Source organism: Candoia aspera, chromosome 3 (assembly GCF_035149785.1).
Source record: "Candoia aspera isolate rCanAsp1 chromosome 3, rCanAsp1.hap2, whole genome shotgun sequence".
NCBI lineage: Eukaryota > Metazoa > Chordata > Lepidosauria > Squamata > Boidae > Candoia > Candoia aspera.
The window spans coordinates 148,963,541-148,983,646 of NC_086155.1; the positions used below are offsets into that span (position 1 = coordinate 148,963,541).

General features: G+C 37.7%; 1 protein-coding gene across 1 annotated transcript in view; it reads left to right on the forward strand.

Moving 5' to 3' along the window:
- Window positions 1-3,792: 3,792 nt before the first annotated feature.
- Window positions 3,793-20,106, forward strand: part of ZNF516 (zinc finger protein 516) — a 127,433-nt gene continuing 111,119 nt past the window's right edge. The window contains exon 1 of the mRNA XM_063299028.1: window positions 3,793-4,076. The gene's annotated coding sequence lies outside the window, so the exon portion shown is untranslated. The remainder of the gene's footprint in view (window positions 4,077-20,106) is intronic.

Genomic DNA, 20,106 nt, shown 5'->3' on the forward strand with positions numbered 1-20,106 from the left:
GCCCCCGCCGCCCCGCTTTCGCGCGGCGAGCATTTGGGTCTAGAAACGTTGCTATCCTCGCAGCCGCGGCCAGGGAGGGTGTGCTGCCTGAGAGTCCGCGTCTTATTCATTCCGTTGGGCAGATAGGTGGTTTCCACAGCCTTCTGGACCGGAGAGGTAGAAACAGACGTTTTGTTGTCGCCTGTTAGAGATTTGTGCTCGGCATTTATTTAACGTAGGTGCACTCGCTGCTCCCTACCTCTCTCGATCCACATTTGCTGTCTTACTGCTGGGCTGGGTTATATTTCTCTATGCGCGCGCGCCAGCGCGCGCGCGTGTGTGTCTCAGAGAAAAGGGAGGGGGGGTAACCTGTGGAATTTGAAATGCAAATCACTGCCTGTGGGAGTTGAGGCAGAACAAATCAGCATTTATAAAGTAGGAAAAGATTTAATGTCTTTGAGGACATTGGGTGGATTCTCTACCCGATTTGGGGAAAAAGAAGTATTGAATCCTGACGTCAATTCCCCCTGTGTGTGTGGTGTTATTGTTGTTCATGTCTCAAATGCGGGCATATGAAGTGCTTACAGGAAAACAGATTACAAGATTAACATCTGTTAACATGATCGTTTATCTGCAGCCAAAAATAGGTCAGTCCACTCCTTTCTTAAGGAAGTACAATGACTAGCCCATGATTTAATAATGAAATTAGACTAATGAGTCCATAAATTAAATAGAGTTGAAGGTGTGGGCTTTATCGTCCAACTGGGCTACTGTTAAAAAAAAACCCTGAATTTTAAGAGATCAGTGTAAGGTTAAAGCTTCTTTCAGCAGAGCAATGCAGCCTCCTCTCTCAATGCCACCAGCCTCTCCTCCTCCTCCTCCTCCTCCCCCCCAGCTAACCATGTATTACAGCCTCCTACTGAAGCAGTGTATGAATATTTTCCATCTCTAGTGCTATTGGTTAAGGAGATCAACTCCTACCATGAACATGGATGTTTCTTTCCTAAACTTTTTTTTAAGTGGGGGGAAGGATAAGAAGGGGATAATTAAGTGGCAAAGAAGAATGAGAAACAACGATGCGAAGTACCGTGTTTAGCTTAGTCCTGCCCTCTAGGAAAGACTGGCAGCCTAACCCTCCAATCACCAGCTCTTACCTCTTACTGTGTTTGCATTGCAACTCCAACATTTCAGCCTGGGAAGAGCTGTTCCCTTGTATTTTCTACATGCTTCTGCCTTTGTTGGGCTAGATGCCAGAATCTAGATAGGTAAATGAATACCTTCTCCCACCCGCACCACCCATCTGCTGTGAACCAAAATTCAGTCCTGAAACCAGAACTCTGATCATGAATAGAATTGTCATAAGGTGGTGGTTTCAAGTATCAAGCTGAGATCTGCGGAAGGCGAGGAAGTATAAAATGATCTATCGGTGTATTAGAACAATGTGGCAGGCTTGCTTATCTTGGGGGGGGGGAGGTGGAAAGCATCCAAAAAATACACCCATCGCGACTTCAAGAATGTGATTATTTATATCCATTTAAGAGTCATTGCTATAAAAGGACTTTTTAATGTGTTGCAGGATCACATTGAATCTATAACACAATAGGGGGTTGAGTTCTTCATGGTTTTCAAAGGAAACTACTGTGTAACCATCCCCCCTCCCACTATAGCCCACTGGGTAATGCAGCGTCCTGTTGATTCTTTCTGCATTGATAGATTTTTAAATTATCACAAACATAACTTTAAACAAAAAAAATACATAAAAGTTCATTTCAGAAAATGTCAGACCTAACTGTCCTGGCACAAAAGAAAGACTATTGGCCAACATATTCTATGAATGCTATGAATAATGATCATTGCTTTACCACACAATAAACACATTCAGTTAAGTGAAGAGCTGGAAAGCCCTCTGCCTGTCATGGATCTGGGCCCGTTCTTTTACTTAAGAAATCCCTCCCTTTGTCAATCCATCCGGCTTCCCAATATCAACATTATAACAGTTTCTAGCTTGTATCAGGAACATACTGTCTGTTAGGATGTGTTGAGGGTTTGGGGCAAATGAGATTGCAGTGTTTTTAAGGCAAAATGCTTGATTTCTTGAAGGCTTTCATCTTATAAGTTGGGGTGAAGGGGTGGTATGGACAATTCAAGAACTAAATGCAACCTTTTGTGTTGAAGCCAACTGCCCACTTCACTCTGGAGATGATCAGAACTATTTCTTGTTAGAGAGAAATCTGAGCATGTTCAAAGAGAGTCGTTTATGCTCTGGCCATGTGCCACATACTTTAATTCATAGCTGATGCACTAAATGAGTTAACTAGCAAAGAGTTTTTCATTAACTCACTTGGCAGCCATATATTTAACTTTAAGAGGACAGAATACCTCAGTAGGAACATTTAGCTATTCAGTTACATAGTTTTAGAATTAGATTTGTTTTTAAGCTATTTCCTTACATGCCTTTTCTCCAACTTAAGGCAAATGTGTGTGCAGTGGCTGAGGTGGTGTACCAGTATTATTTTTCTGCAGCTTTTTGTGTATGCAAGCAATAATTTAATGTAAGACTTGTTCCTTGAACTTCTGTGTTTCTAGTCTCTTTTGTTTACTAGTTCTGGCTTACACTTATGAATACATATAATGGAATTGGTAAGAGTATTTTAGAAGAAATCATGTCAATCTTAGGGTAATGCAGTGGTGATCTTAGGTTGCCTTCATATTTGACAGCACAGCTCAGCTATGTATGTTTACTTGTAAATCAGTTGTGGTTGTGCTCTTGAAAGGAAATCTGCTGAAATTGGTGGTACAGGCTTCTGAGTATATATTGGGCCAGCTTGCATAAGTTGATTCCTTTTGTGATGCAAAAGGAAACTTGTCTTGACTGTCCATGCATCTGAAAAATCTCTTTTGTTTTTGCTCAAGAGTGCTAGATAGGTTCAAAGGTCTATTCACAGCCCAATCATTATGCATGTTTAACTTGAAATAATCCCCCTTCCCCCCCTTTTTTTTCAAGTTAAGCATGCATAGAATTGGCAGCTGAAAGTCCATTCTCTGACTACTCAGATATAAGCCCTGTCAAGTTGGAAGGGTCTTACTCCCAGGTAAGTGTGCATTTATTCCCAAGTAAATGTACATTGGATGAAAGTCCTAAATATCAGTACTCTATATCCTTACCTGGGAGTAAGTCCTCTTCCTTCAACACAACAGGTCTTACTTAGGAGCAATAGATCATTGTGTAAGATTGCATTGTTCCTTGTTATTATTTCAGACAACTGCATGCTGGTCCAACTCAAAATGCTCTTTGGTGTGAGCAGAGGCAAACAACTGACATCGCCCAGAGTCACTTGTTGAGATGGGCGGATATAGAAAGGAGATCAAATGTATGTATGTATGTATGTATGTATGTATGTTGCCTTTTGCTTTGTTAATATTGCAACTGTAAAACTGAAGCGTGTCTGGAGTGACACTCTGGGGTGGTATCAGTTGTGGTCTTGTGTTAGTGTCAGTTTTTATTTTATGCCAAGAAGACCATGAGCGTGTTCTGGAAAAAGCCCAAAGAAATCAGGCTAATCAGGCAGAAGATGGTTACTGAAGAGCTATTTTTTGCTGGGCTCATGGCTGTAAGGGCAGCCGTACCTGTGAGGGAAGGGAGGCCACCCCTTGTTTTTCTCTCCCCCCCCCAACCTTTCCAACCGCTTGTTGCTGTGTGTTAGTCGACAAGAGGGAGGAGGCAGCAGTGAGGCAAGGAGAGGAGGAGTCTCCCCGGCCAGGCGTCCCTTCTACTCAGTTGTTTTCTTCCCTTTTTCATCTCACCAGACGTCACACAGCCGTGTAACTGTAATACAAGAAGTGAAAGAGGCTGAGAGAACAGGCTCAACTTCTAACCCTGAACAAAGGCAAAAAGGATTTGTCAAGGCGCTATCTCTCTCCCTCTTTCGCCCCTATCCCCTTCCCCCCCAAAAAAAAGTGGAGGTGGAGAAAAGCTACAGCCTGGGATAATCAGACCAGGCTCACTTTCTGTGGGAGGAGAAGGCGCTCTGGAGGTTGCAGCACTGTCCTGTTCGATTATGTGGGGCTCTGCCTGGAGAAGTAAGCTTGCTTGGAAGGTAATTGCTTTCTATGTTCAACTTCGGTTCGTTGTTGTTGAAAGGAAGGGAGAAAGGGAGCGCTGTAAGGGGTGGTGAGCCCATTGACCATTGCAGGAAGTGTTAAAAGGCATTCAGGCTCTTCGACCTAGGGGAAGGAGAAATATGTGTGATGTGTTTGCGTGCATGTGTATCTGTAAATCTCCATGTAAATTATGGGATGTCTCATCACTCCAGTACAACTGGAAGGCTTTCCTTCAGTTCTGGGAAAGGGGGTGAAAAAGAAGATCATCCCAAGTCTTCAAGGAATGGAACTTCAGCAGAAATCCAGATGTGTTTCTTGGGTGTGAGATTCAGGCAGCCCAGCCCAGCCTAACAAAAGAGGCAGGGATGCAACTGATTTCCAGTTCTCATTTGATTTCTTGTTTTTAGTTTAAGCAGGGGGGGTGGGGTGGGGGTGGGCAGTTCTGCATTTTGACACAACTTTGAATGGGAAAAAAAAAAATCAATGGCATGCTGCACCTTAGAATTTGGTGGGATAGGGATTTTTGCACACTGTCAGAATTTTATGGGCCTTAAGTGTTTAAAAGTTGAAATCTAGCTTTATCATTCAGTATCCGGGCAGAGTAAACAAGAACTTCGTTAAAAGCTGCAACAAATAAACCAAACCAAACCAAAAAAAAAAAAAAGGCAATTCAATCCAGCATAAATATTCTGAAATATAAGCATTTTATTAAATAGGCAAACATTATTTTTTCATTGTGTGTGCATTTATGGGAGGAGGGAAAAAAAGCCTGTTTAGCAAGGTTTACTTCCTTTTCTGTTAATAGGACATTTAATTGAATTATATCAAAATCTGAAAGGTGTCCTGTTGAAACTTGTATCTATGTAATTGAATGCTTTTCATCAGATTGCTAAGAGAGACAGGATAGAAATGATATTTATGTTTGGCTTTTCTAATAAATTGGAAAGTAGGGCTGCATGGGAACACTTGTGGTGGAATTAGTATTACAGCCCAGTTACTCAAGAAGACATATTTAGTTTTAAAAGAATAACTGCCATAGCCATCTTGAGTAAGCTGTGAGTAATAAAGTGTTCTTCGGTTCTGTTTGTTTTACTTTGAGTCATTAGATTAGGCATAACTTTATTTAGGCATAGGCAATATAAAAGCTCCACCTAGTAATCTCCTTATTCATTTGAAGGATTTTAATTCTTGAATTTGTTATCTCAGTTTTCTCCAACCTGGCACCCTTTACATATGTTGGATTCCAGCTGGAAATGTTTGGAACTGAAGCCCAACTCATCTGGAGGGAGATTGGGTTAAGAATGGGTTATTCTGGATGCTATTCTGCACCAAAAGGATTTTTAAAAAGCCTAGAATCTGAGTATTTTATCGAAGTATTGTATATTTAAAATATAACTTCACAGGTTTAAAATAATCTTAAATGCAAATTGACAATGGAAGATTAAGTATATTTAGAATCTTTTGGGGCATGCCCATGCACATGCCCATGTACACATGTACGTACACACAGACAGTTAAAAATATAAGAAGAATTCTGCTGGATCAAATCAAAGCTCTAGTCCAGCATCCTCTTTCCCACAATGACCAACCACATGATTCTGTGTGTGCCACATGAACATTCTGAATGCTTATTTAAAATAACAGGCTTGCATTATGTTTTGATATATTGCCTTTGAATATGGAGGTTCTATAGCCAGGATAGGCCATGTACATCAACATCACTGCATCTAGATACACTGTCTGCCCTGTGCAGTGCCATCTTGGTATTTACATTATGCTCTTGGGTCTCTTGAGAACTACTTGGGCAGCAAAGATGGTCAGCCACTAGGCCAGCTTTGATATATATCCAACCACACAAAATGAAAATGTAAGGAAGGGAGGGTGGGCCTTATAATTTTGGTAGAGAAGCTTTAGGATAACAGTTGAGTAATTGGGGTGATCCAGAAGAAGACTTTTCATGATTCAGGGAATAAAAAGGATAGGGACATCAGATCTGGGAAGTTTTTTTGTGGGAAAAAGTTAGGGCAACTATAGGGGAAGACCATACCTAGAAAAGGAAAAAAATAGAGGGATTTATGTTCTTGTGGCTATAGGAGACTTAGGGTGAATGATCCTGAAACAGAAAAAATATGTGACCAGATTGATAGAATGTGCCAGATCTGTGGGATCTGAGAGTTGGTGAAGGTGATCTTGAATGTGACAACTGTGGAAGCAAAAGAATAAGCAGAGGCATCCACAGAATCTGACAGGTTCACCAGAATAGAGAGACAAGTGTTGAAATGCAAGTGCTGTCCTTTCTTAATATTATTTTAATTTTTTGCCGGGTGTTCTTCTTTTGCTCATTTCTGAATAGTTTCATCACTATAGTGAGTATCATAATAGCATGTCTAGGTTGGGGACATAAAGCCATAATGGCTCTTACAGTCAGAATGTAATAGTTAAAAAGCATTGTAAGGAAACAGGAAAAAACTAAAAATGCAAGCTTATCCAGAGGCTTATCAGGAGAAGCAGGCTGATAGGTTAACTGTAATTTTTTATAGTAGCCACAGCTCAAAGCAGAAATTCCACAGTTGTAGCCACATTTAACAGATGTGAACCCCTACTTTTGCATGTAAACATTTAGGATTGTGCTGCAGTACATATTCAGAGGAAAATGTTAAATTGATGTATTTAGCATGTCTGTTTGGAGAGTTTTACTGCAACAGAAAACCAACAAGAAGAGTTTGGTCACATTAAAGATAAGCCAATTTTAATATTTCAGAGGGGTAATCTTTCAGAGTCTGACTTCTTTGTATAAGTTTCTGTAGGATTAAAGGTCAACTATTCAGTACTACTGATGAAGGGGACATTTTGTCTGATAATGCTGATTGGATAGCAGGAACCAGATGTTCTTTCTCAACTCCTACACTATTCTGGTAGTAAAGCCTCAGAGTTGTTCCCCTGTATTGCTAGAAGTAGTGAAAGTTTCTGTCTCTCTACCACCAGAAGTATGAGGAAACTCTGTCCTCCAGATAATTCCGACATACAACTCCTTGAAGTTCCAGGAAGTTTTACATCAGTAGCACCCTTATTTTAAGCATCCTTACCTTCACCTGATACACAAGGATTCTTGATTCACTGAATACTTTTCCAGTATCTTCTCATTTGTAAAAGCTGTTTCCTATATTGAAATATTCTCTGCCAATTGCATACAATAACTGTTTGTGTTTATAAAAAAAAACCTGATACCCTGGAAAGAATTGTGGGGGGTTTTTTAAGTTATATTTTTATTAAGCATTTTTGAAAAAAAAAGAGAAAAGAAAAATAAAATACAAAATGAATAAATGGGGAATTTACAAGCATCATAGAATTAGGTTAACATTTTCAGTATTCCTTGGTCTCTTGCTGGAGTTTGGAGGGAGGAAGAAGAGGGAAATAATTTTAAGCTCATGTCAATTACAAATGAAGACTACAAATGACACTCTAACAATCTGCTATTGTTGACCATATCTAGATTTTTAGGCAGTTGTTGTAAAGGCTGCCTTGATATTTAACCTGCTAAGTGTCTGGATTCATTGATTGCACTAAGCCATGGTTTCCAACCTTTTTGGTATTGGTGGGCATGTTTAAAATTTGGAAAACATTGTGAGTGCTGTGCTGGAGCAACTTGTCCATTGATGAAATAGTTATAGGACATTTTTTTTAATCCGTTCAATAGTGTCCGATTCTCAGAGACTGTCTGGACAAGCCAGCTGGGTGACCTTGGGCCAGTCACTCTCTCTCAGCCCTGGGAAGGAGGCAGTGGCAAACCACTTCCAAAAAACCTTGCCAAGAAAACTGCAGGGATTTGTCCAGGCAGTCTCTGAGAATTGGATACGATTGAACAGATATTAAAAAAAAATCTGACTTAGTGCAGTGTGTGAACCCAACCAGTGAATAATGCCGTGGTTTTTATAAAATAATGCCATGTTTTTTACATTTTTACAAAAAAAGCTCAGCCGCATGATGTCCTCATGCCAGTAAAATTTATGAAAGCTACTGATCAGTGCCATACCATTAAAACCACAGATCAGAAACAATTATGCTCCCTTTCTAAATCTTTACTTGTCTTGCTGGCGTGAACTCTCTGCTCTCGCCTTTAATTCTGAATTGTGACAGCCATTAATTCATTTCACACCTTAGTTTCTTCATTTTCCATCTGTGAAATTTGTATACTTGACATTGGAGAAGGCATTATCACCAGATGCAAAACTGCCTTCTTTAGCCCTTTTGTGGTTCTGTTTTCATTGGCTAGATGAGAGTGCCAATCCTTTGGTGCATTATTTAGTCAGTGTAATAGTGCAAGAAAATTCAGAACGCTTCTTATTGTGGGAGGAAAATAGGTTTTGCAGTACCTTCAGATATAAACATATATTAAATAAAAACCCTAAATACTAACTGCTGTTTAACTTCAGACTGTTCCACATATGTACTCTGACTGTACTTAGTAGTCAGGAATGGGTCCAAATGGTCATAAGCTTTTTGAGTATACCTCTTGATATCTCCCCATTGAATGGCATATCAGGAAACCTAGTGTGTGTTCATGCACCTTGCAGTATGCAAATAGGCTCCCTTTTCTGACTTAGATTATACGTTTAGATTATTTCCCTGAACACCCAGATAATGCAATCTTGTTTGCTTCTCCATGCATATAGTACTTGGTGTCCCGTAAAGACTAGAGTGAATAGCCCTTTTGTCGTTACCATTCTGTTAACTGTGCCAGTTAATGGCACAAGCTTCTGCTGTGTTGGCATATAATCCCATTTTCCCAGTAGTAAGCCAGTTTGAGATCTGTTTGTTATTTTATTGACACTTGTCTTCTATTACCATCTAAGGACAGTAGAGTCTGTCTATTTTAGTCCTCTAAGAATTGGTTCAAATATCATGACAACTGTTTTAATCATGGCAATAACTGCTCATCTGAGTATTTGTACAAGCGGCATCATATGAGTACAGTACATATGTAAAGGGCTGGGAATGGGAATGGAAACAATTGAGACACAAAAAGCTGCTGCTTTTCAAAAATCTGAAATGGGGGAAAAACACAGAAATATATAGAGTGCCGAGGAACAAAGAATCCCTTGGAAAAATACTTTTTTAGAATGGTTGGGAAAATACTTCTTAAAAATACTCTTAACATCAGCTTATGCTTCAGAGATCTTTTAAAGGCAAAGTTTAATGATAGCAACATTATGAGTGATAGTTTTGCTCCAACATTTTTAGTGGATTTCTAAGCATGCAAATATCCTGAGGATTTAATATTAGAAAAGTACTTTCAAATGTTGCAGAATACCAAATGTCTTAGAGTTATTTAGTGCAGGAGTGTAATCTAGAAATGTAGAACATGCTGACATGGTTTCTGATAATTCCTGTCCCAGATTCTTTCATCAAGTGAAATAATGTAATGAATACTTGAAGATTCAATATGTAATTAAGAAATATATATTGAAGAACTTTGCAGGTTTGTTTCAGTTCATTGGACAGAATAGTTTCTCCTATCTTGAACTGGAAACTCATTTCATACTCTGATTTCCATTCCTAGTTTGGAGATAAACTGTAGTTTGCCCTATTTGTATTTGATGTTGTTCAAACATCAGGGTAAAATATATTTTTCAAACCAAGAAACTCCAGCCCATTTCATCCCAAAGCCTAGTAAAATAGAATGGGTTTAAAATCATTTAAATAGGACTGAATTCAGACGCAACACGAAACTGGATTATGCCAGCCATGGTTTGAGTTTTGTTATTAGCTAATTGTGACTTGGCCTTAGTTGTGATATGGAAGTGGTCTCTTAATTTCATACTTAATATAAATCATAGTTCAGACTGTAGTTCTAGATCAGCCACAATCAATAACTGATGACTGTCAGCCAGCTCGAATACAGCTTGTTTAGATAAACAGACTATGTGTATTTTGTCTGAATTCAGTTTTGTCAACTTTATCATATTACTGTGCATGATTTATTATCCAATTCCAATGTCTTTGTATTCTGAAGCTGTAACATAATTTTATACTTGATGGATTTTGTTTTACTAGTATAGAACAGGATAAACTGTTGGAGGAAAGGTGGGATAAATAAATAATCAAATAAATAATCAATGCCTCTTAATATTTTCTCTTTAAATTCAGTACTAACAGTCATGTGAAGTCCTCTTCAGGTATTTACTAACAAATACAGAAAAATGCTGCTAAAAATAGAGTGATCAACAAGTGTGACACCCCCTCCCCATCATTTTTGTCAGCCTCTAAGAAAGTAGAGTAAGCCTGCTTTTTCTGGAAAATGAATATAAGTGCATTATGTCTCCAGGATGCTTAATATATCTAATACCATTAAAAATACCCGCCCATACCTGACTTCCCAAGAAAGGCCTCAGACCCCATCCCCATTCCCTTTAATGTCATTGCGTTACTATTATGTCCCTGTGGCCTTTGTCCCATGAAAATTATTTGTTTTAGAGTTAATATATATACATGTTTTTTCTGTCTTACATGATATGCTTAATGGAACTGCATCCACTAAAATAGATTTTTTTCTTATCATTTGATGTTCATGTGTATCTGTTACTGCATATTTGAAGACTTTGTGAAGACTTCAGTAGGAAAAAGAATTGATGTTGAGCAGTATTAGTCTTAATTCCAAGACTAGACGCCAAAATAACACCTGGGAAGAACATTCTTGTCCAAACCTGTGCCTTTAATTTGTAAATTTTTCCTCTATTTGAAAAGATTTTCTGCTTCTACCAGAGACTGTGCAGTATTTTGTCACAAGAAAACTACCTAATGCTAGTATTCTGGATCTGGTAGCATCAAAATGCTTGACTTGACATTAAATGTTTTAATGACAAGTGCATTTTTGTTGTTTCTGTATTTGTGCACTTTAATTTAAATGAGACCCTGGAAAGCATTCATTTGTTGCATTCATTACAGGAGCTATTAACCACTACCGTAATGCATTGTTTCTCATTGTGAATTGAGAATACTGTTCTTAAATAAGTTCTGACAATTTTAATTCAGTTCAAGTAAGAATTAAAATGGAGGGGTTACAAATATCTGCTTATTTAGATTTGATCTATAGACGGATTGCCAGAGTGTCCACCCAGGTATATATGAGTATTTATATTCTTTGTGAGTATATCTTTGATATAAGTATCAAAGATGTGAGAAGTGGATTCACATATAGCCTGTCTTTCATCTGACATTTGTTCCTACAATGTCGGTAAGTTTGGATATATTTGGATGAGATGGAACTAACTTCTGTTAAGGTCATTAGTGGCAATCTTTTGTTCAGTGATAGTTGGAGGACTGCAGTCTTCTATGTTAATAGAAGAAAATGTTTGACTGCATTTGCAAAATGAATGGCTGGACAGTAAAATCCAACCGAAAGGGCCATTTATTTGACTCGACATCTTCAGTATAAATATTTGTACCTTGAAGCAACATTCCTTTTTCAAAGCAGACATCGCACATATTGTAAATGTTTATACATTTTCAGTGCTAGGTTAAAGCTGTTAGGACTCAGTTATAGCAAAACTCTGATTTCTTAGCTATTCCATTGGCACATCATTTTTGCTTTACTGCCAATATGATACATGTGCAGGACATACTACTATAAGAAGCTCACATTGGAGCTCACTACAGAATAAGAGTGCACATTCCAACAGAAAACTTTTCTGTTTTGTTTCTTATTCACCTCTGCCATTTCCACTGATATTTTTATTCAGTTGTCCACAACATGGGTACCCTCCAGATGTCAATTCCCTGAGTTGATGGTCTGAGCGTCAGGTCTTGCAAACCTAGTTTAATATCTCACCTACATTATCCAGTTGGTGGGAAAACTGCTGGGAAATTGTAAAAGTCGAAGTCCCTATAAATGGAAGGCGGTCAAGCTGGGGAAGGCTGTTTCAATCATTGCAGCTAGCCTATATTTTCCAGGGTGAATATTACATTTGTATAGTTCAGGGCTGTGTTTTTGTAAGGGGACACGGTGGCGCTGCGGGTTAAACCACTGAGCTGCTGAGCTTGCTGATCAGAAGGTTGATGGTTTGAATCCGCGTGACGGGGTGAGCTCCCATTGCTAGTCCCAGCACCTGCCAACCTAGCAGTTAGAAAACATGCAAATGTGAGTAGATTAATAGGTACCACTTTGGCAGGCAGGTAATGGCGTTCTGTTTAGTCATGCCGGCCACATGACCATGGAAGTGTCTACGGACAAACGCTGGCTCTTTGGCTTTGAAACGGAGATGCACACCGTCCCCTAGAGTCGGACATGACTGAACTTAATGTCAAGGGAAACCTTTACCTTACCTAAGTGTTTAATTAGGGTATTTGACATTTAGCAAGTATCTGCCTAATGGTTCAGTGAACTTTACTTCCTCTTTCAGGCTAGGTAATCTTTTGGAGCTGAGGTCTGAATAGAATACTTGTTGAAGTACTTTAGTTGTAATGGTATGTCAGTTGCTTTTTGTTGTATGCCTTTACTAGATCAATAATGCTGCATCAGCAGTGAAGATTTTTTATTATTAATATTGCAAGTTTATCCTTGCGTTTTTGGGATTACAGTTATACTTGTTTATGCCAGTGATCAGAAGATACATTCATTTGTCTTGAGATGTGCTTAGCACAAGGACAGGGGAAAAATGTGTTTAAAAGCTGCCAAATAACTTATTACCCAATAGGTTTGTACCAGTAATGTTTTGTTCTTTGTGATTTGTGGATTTATTGCTTCTTAGATGTGAGATAATAGTGAGAACATTATGTCTTGCAAGCTGGTTTAATCTAGTCTATTTTATCCAATGGCTGTTAACAATATAAAATTGGTTGCACCCAGATAAGGCTTTTTTTTCATGCAATCATCCTCCCTTCCCTCATGTGTTTGTATTGTCTTCCATTGGGAACTCTCCTGTGTTTTCCACAACTCCATTCCCCCCACCCCCTTTCATGCAACAACTTTGTCATGGATGTAAACTCGCATCAGCCTCAGTCTGATCAACATGACCCATTGCAAGAAGTAATAGGAGTTGTAGTCTGAAGCATCTGGAAGATTCAAAGCTGTTTACCCTTGGGCTAAATGTTTGCAGCAGATATTATTTTAGCTTTTAAGTTTTAAATACTGTGATGGGAATCTATTAACATGGGATTGGGAGATAATTTATTATAGTGTTCTTATACATCTTATCCCCCAAATTAACTCATTCTGCTGTGTGTTTTGGGTCTTAATGGGGCTTTATTTATTTTATTTTGTAATATAAAAGTTGTGAAACATGCGCACATCCTCTAGAACAGTGTTTCTCAACCTTGGCAACTTCAAGCTGGCTGGGGGCTTCTGGGAGTTGAAGTCTACACAGCTTGAAGTTGGCAAGGTTGAGAAACACTGCTCTAGATCCTTGATGACACCTCCCATACTGGTTAGTAACAATGAAAAACTGTCCCATCCAAGATAAAAGGGAACCTCTTGAGGTTTTGCTGCACTCAGCCAAAGGTGAAATACAAGAACATGGGAGTTCATGAGAGAAAGCCCCCCCCCTCTATTTCCTTACTGTTAAATCTTTGCCTATCACTTGAAGAAGCAATTCTATACCTCTTCCTTTCTCCCCTGTGCTGATCTTCTTTGAGTTACAATTACATGAATAATGTGGTTGCAAATTAGGAGTGTGTAATAAATCCTCCATTGTATAAAAAGTTACAAGATGTTTTATTAGGTTTCAAAATTAGTTGCATTAATTGGATTTTTAAAAAATAGTTTGTCAAACCTATTATGTAGATAGAATTTACATTGGTATCAATAAGATAATACTTTGTCAGTCCAACTCACAAGGATATGTAGATAAATCTACTGGCCCATGAAAATTAAAACATGTTTTGTTAATTTCAAGAGAGTTATTCAGAATTTAAAGCCATGCATGGGAGCGGAATTTAGCATTAACCACAGCTTTCTCATTAGTGATGTGAAGTACTCAGTTAACAAAACCAGAAAACATTTTCTTGTCTTCATTTTGCATTCTAAACAGCTTATAAAGCTACAGCTTATAAAGTTTTGGGGTCACTGTGTAACTCGGTAGGATTTCTAAATAGACATTGGACTATATTTTTCGTGATCCTTTATGCTGGTGTGTTTAAATAAAATGGTATAATTTTGTCCTTCAGATTTTAAACTTAGAACAATTTTCAGTCTTGTTTTCCTAGAGCAATGCTGACTACAGAGCAAATGCAGTTATAATACTTACCTATTTTTAGCAACTAGGCTTGTTCGTATTGTTGAAAACAAAGGCAAATATTTAACCAGTCATGGGGATATCTAGAAACAGGAAACTTTAGAACTGCTAAAATTATGTGGTCGTTTTGTCTCTACTTAATATAATTTGGCTTAGTTTTTATTGTAATAGTGTTTCATGCTACGTTTGTTTTAAATATATCAATATCTTAAGAGATAGGGATACCATTCCAAACCATCTGTTTGGAAAAGCAAGGTATTTGTTAATACAGTTTTATTCAGTTGAAGGGTGACAAAATCATAATCATTTTAGTAAGGATACAGCACTAATTTTTAGCTTTCAACTCTTGGTATATCTACTAAAGAATAAGAGGACTGTAAACAGAAGATATCCATGGCTGAACTGATGTTTATATTAGTAACTATTCTTGATATTATTGGCAATATGATTTTTCAGTTCCTTTTTGGTACCTTCTGTCAGAGCGTATATTTTTGGTGCCAGGTTCTGCTCCATTCTCTTCCTCTTTAAGCAGTATTTCCATTTTCTGAGGCAAGTATTCTGTCAGCTTGCCTGAGACTGGTCATTGTCCATGCTGATGATCTTCTATACATCTTCCTTCCTTGGCCTGCACTGTAACATACTAGCTATGCATCTTGTACTGTGCAGTTTTAGCTAAACCCCGATATTCTAGAGATTTAACCCTGTAAATGTTCTGTTTCAACAAAAACAAATGTGACTGTTGGACTTCTTTGGCAATATTCCACTAACCAGCCAAGCATACAGCATTCTTTTCACTTATAGAAACTCTACTATGAACATTCTGTTAATGTTCATTCCTCAAGCATTTGGAATGTTTGGGAACATTTTGTGATACTGAATCAGCTCAGATAGGCAGTTTCAGAGGCCTGCATGCTACACGTGTGATAATAATATACGTTGCTACTATTTCCACTATGGAAATTCTTTTTTGTCAGATTGCAATTCTTGATATAGCTGTCCTATAATTACACTTTTCCTTGGTTCATTTAGAAACACAATACATACAAGCCATGCCTGTGGTATTAATCATTTTTTTGATGTATTGAGATACAGGTTTATGGAAAAGAAATGCTCCTCTAGTTGTTTGCTCCTTATGATTTCCAATCATTTTATGATTTCAGAGTTTATTCTTGTCCAAAACTTGTTTAAATACATCTAGGTCAAAGAGGCATTAAAAAAGACCCTCACAACTATAGTTATTCTCACATTTAACTCTTTCTCCCTTGAAAGGATGGGGGGATTTTAAAGGGTTTGTTCTGTAGTATTCCATATGGTGAGATTATGTTTACTCATATTCTGTTGATAAATCTGGGGTTGAAATTAAAAAGTAGTTACGGTTTCCAACTGTACTTTGTCTGTCTCTAATAAAAGTGTTATTGCACTTCAAGTTGTGCAATAGATCAGTAGATTTAACTGCAATCATAATCTGGGTTGAATGAGTAAGCACCTTTTGAATTTCTTTTTTAAATCAAAATACATGGATTTGTAAACTACTTAAAAGCTTTGAATATTGGAATATACATAGCAGTTTTATTCAATGAATCACTGGTAGACCTTGGAAAATGTGAGAAGACTAGGACTAAGTGAGTGTTCTTATTTATTGATTAACATGAATATGTTTGGAGAACAAGAGAGTAACAATTCAAAAGGATGTTTTCATTCAGAGTTTTGGTATCTGGCTTTTTAAAAAGACTTGCCTGGTTAACAATAAAAAAAATAAGAAAATGCAAAATAAAATTTACTGTTAAAAACATATTGAAATAACACACCAAGTAAATAAGCAGCAGCAGTAAGAATTATTTGTAACTTTAGAAGTTAAAAATAAAAATGCACCCAATTAAAATGATCAACTCACAGGTTCAAAGCAAGAATATGCTGAGGGAAGAAATCTCTTCTGGTCTAAAGGGGGGTTGGCAGCCTGATGCCCTTCAAACAATTTGGACTACAATTCCCACAGTCCATTGCTATGCTAGATAATATCAGATGGGACTTGAAGATCAAACAATTAGGAGGGCATCAAATGACCTATACCCAATTTAAAATATTCTTCATATTTTAGGGTAAGCATGTCATAATAGGGAGTCAGAGTTACCATTTCTAGTTTATCTATCTACTTGCAGAACAGGGAGGAGAAAAGGAAGAGCAAATGGTTGCATGCCCCAGCAAGTTATTAGTGCATGGTAGGAAAGGAACCCTGATTTACTGCCATGTGCAGTAGCTGCAACTATCACCAAAAATATATGGTAGTCTCTCTGCTTTCAGGAGGATCTTTGGGCCTTTCTACATTGCAGTCTTAAGCTGCATGACTTCCACGTGTAAACCATCTGGAAATGAGACTACCTTAAGGAATCTCTTTCTGGATTTCAGCCCCTTCACTTAGCCACAGTGGTAGCCTGATGTTCTCTCCAGTCTGTATTGGTAAATCACATGGCCCTCAGTGGTGGATTTCCCTTCTTTACTCCTTCTGGAACAGTTTTAAAGAAAACACAATTTTATCATTTTTTTCTATCACTTGGGCTAGATGGGGAATATGGCAGATCCTGATAGAAATTTTAGGAACAGTGTTGAGCTGTACAAGAAATCAGGGAAGCATGCAAAGGAGAAGTTGTGATAATAGAAGATTCAATACATTGGTGCTCATGCCACAACAAAGAAGCCAAATTTCTAGATACCCTAACTCAGGGGTTTTCAAACTTTCTCAGGCAGCGGAACCTGTTTTTTTAAAAACCTCTCAGAATCCTTGATCAAGAGGCAAAGCTGTGAAGATAGAAAATAGGCAACAAATGAAACTTGTGCTTGTAATTTATTTAAACAAATTCATAAATGAAAGTTAAAGTTAAATTTCACAGAAATGGGCGCCCCAGAAAGCTTGTTCCTTATTGCAAGTATAACAAGTAAACTGTTTAAGGTAAATGCAAAATTAATGTTTCCAGTGTTTCCCAAAATTAAAACTTAAATGTCACAATTACTTAGTGGGTTAATGTTTTAACCAAGCAAATCAATCTTCAGTGGGTGGAATATGGTTGCTTTTCCTAGGAAAATTACTATGGATGCTGCTGGCTGCGTTCAAGTTAAAAAAAATTTTTTGCCCTTAATCTCTCACAGAACCCATGGAATTAGAACTCCACAAATTCTTGGGGGGCTGAAAAATCCTATCATAACTGACTGTACTGTAAAATGGTTGGTCTTGGAACTGACCAGGGCAGAGGCAATGTTAGATTTAATCCTCCATGGTTACTGTTTATGTTCTGATGTGAGTATAAGTGTTGTAGAACTGATTAGAGTGACCATAATGCCATTATGTTTTGCATCTATGCAAATGGGAAATTGCAAGCAGTATCTAACACATTCACATTTGACTAGAAAAGAAACTTTTAAAAATGAGGGGACTGGTGACAAAAAAGACTGAAAGAAAAGGCAAGAGAGTGAAATCTCTTCAGAATACCTAAACAATGTATTACACAATGTGGGAAAGACCCAGGAAGAGGTCAACAAGATTCTGTATTAGCGTCTAGAAAACTATACAAGTGGAATGCCTCTCCTGATGAGAACAAAACGAAGCACAATCTTGAGAATTCTTAACTCAAGTATGAAACTGTTGACTTCCTAGCAGAAATAGATAACTTGTCTCTAAAATTCCATGCTAGATGACTGAAAATAGGCAATGTGACATAAATGTTTAAAAAAGGGACTCGGGGAAAATCCCAAAAACGAATTTCAACAGGCATATGAATGGAGATGACTCTGTCAACACTATATACTGGGATTTCCAAAATAATCTTTGATAAAGTTCTTCATCAAAGGCTTTTCAGTAAACCTAGTAGTCATAGGATAAACAAACCTGTATTTTTATGAATTGTTAACCTGTTCATAAAAGATCTTAATTTAGGGGAAGCAGTGAGCTGGCCAAGTTTGCAGATGATGCCAAATTATTCAGGCCAATGAAGACCAAAAGTGATGGTTATAAGCTCCAGAAGGATTACCTTAAACCATGTGAACAATCAACCAGCAACAAAATACAGTTCAATTTAAACAGCTGTAAAGGGATGCACACCAAGGCAAAAAACCTTCATATATACACTGTTAAAAGCTCCAATTTGTGATTATTTGGAAATATTAATAGTATTGTTAAGAACAAAATGTAAACAGTGCCATCTCAGAATGGTGTTAAGCATTACAACTCCCATAATCCCCAGTAATTCAACACATCTGGAGGCCACTACGTGTATTGCTTTGGGCAATGAAGGGTCTGCTTCTGAAAGCAGCTGAACTAACATTTTGAAGTGAAAACATCTTGAATAGATCCCAGCATGGAGAATTGATGATGAAGTGGCTTCTGCCTTTTTTTAAAAAAAATTACAGTGTAGTACATTGAGTTTTGCAAATTGCACATGTACACAAGGGAAGCAAAAAAAAGGGGTGAAAATTACCTTCCTGGATCATATCAGATAGCCATTTAGTCTAGCATTCGGTGTCTCACATGGGACAACCAGGTCCTCCTAGGGAAGCTAACAAACAGAGCATTGTGGAAAAATTACCCCATGTGGATTGCCTCCAACATTGTTTAATTATAAGTGTGATCATTTATCCACCATGGTTTTTTATAATGATAGATCTGGCATGCATCTTTTGAAAACCAGAACAAATACCATCCTCGCTTCTCTTTTTTTGTGCATTAGAAGGTAGAACTGGAAATACCCACTTCCAGTTTTAAAGTAGCCGTAGTGCCCATGTCATGAATTGAGAGTCAGATCTGGTTCTGAAACCATGTTTTCTTTCTGGCTTATCACAATCTCTTCGCTCTTGATATGTGAAAGAAGAAGAGAAGGACAGAGGGAAATTGTGAGCTTGAGATTTGCTGTGGCTCTTTCATGAACCATCCAGTCCTTGGTGGTGGATTTATGGCTAGAACAGTGAAGGCATGCTGTTCTAACAAAACAACATCACCTGCTTGCTCTGTATGCCTGCAGCAGTGCAGTATTTTTTAAAAATCTACACTGAATTTAAGTGTTTTCATCTTGAAGACATTAGTTCCTAATTATTTTTATGCCAGTAAGATGGTAATTATATTTGCATATGTTATTTAGACATTTTTATTGATAGGCTTCTACATTCTGTAAGACTCATGGAGAAGAATTTCTTTTGTGTGTTTATAGGAATTCAGCTCCATGTTTCATATGGCCTTGCACCTGCCCCTCCAAACATGTATGTACAGGAGCTCCAGCCATGGCTGATTAACATCAATCCCTTGCTGACATCTTAATTAATGGTTATGCTAATATATTTATGAGAAAAAGAAACGTGCATATTTGCAGATTGCTAGGGGAAAAAATGATGTAACTGGGAGGCTGGATTGAAACTAGATCTTTAATACTGTGAGTTAAAGTCATTGTTTCTAGATGAATTTTAATACTGTGAGTTAATGTCATCGTGTATAATGCATAATTTATATTGTCACTAGAAAGGGTGTTAGGGAGATGTTTCCATGCCAGGTTAAGAAAACTGTGCAGTTAATGTTATCAATTGCCTTCAGAAAATATTTAAACTGGTATTGATGGAAAAATCTAGCCAATGGTATAATAGAATGTTTCATCCCTTTTCTTAATAGGGATGTTTAGAAGAATTCATAAAATGAGAAACACCCCAAATCCCAATGATTACCCTAACAGATAGCTTTGATTGTGTTGAGGGTCACAGTGCATAGATTCCTCAGTATCAAAAAGCATTTTTTCTAGCCTTTAAACAAATATTAATTAGT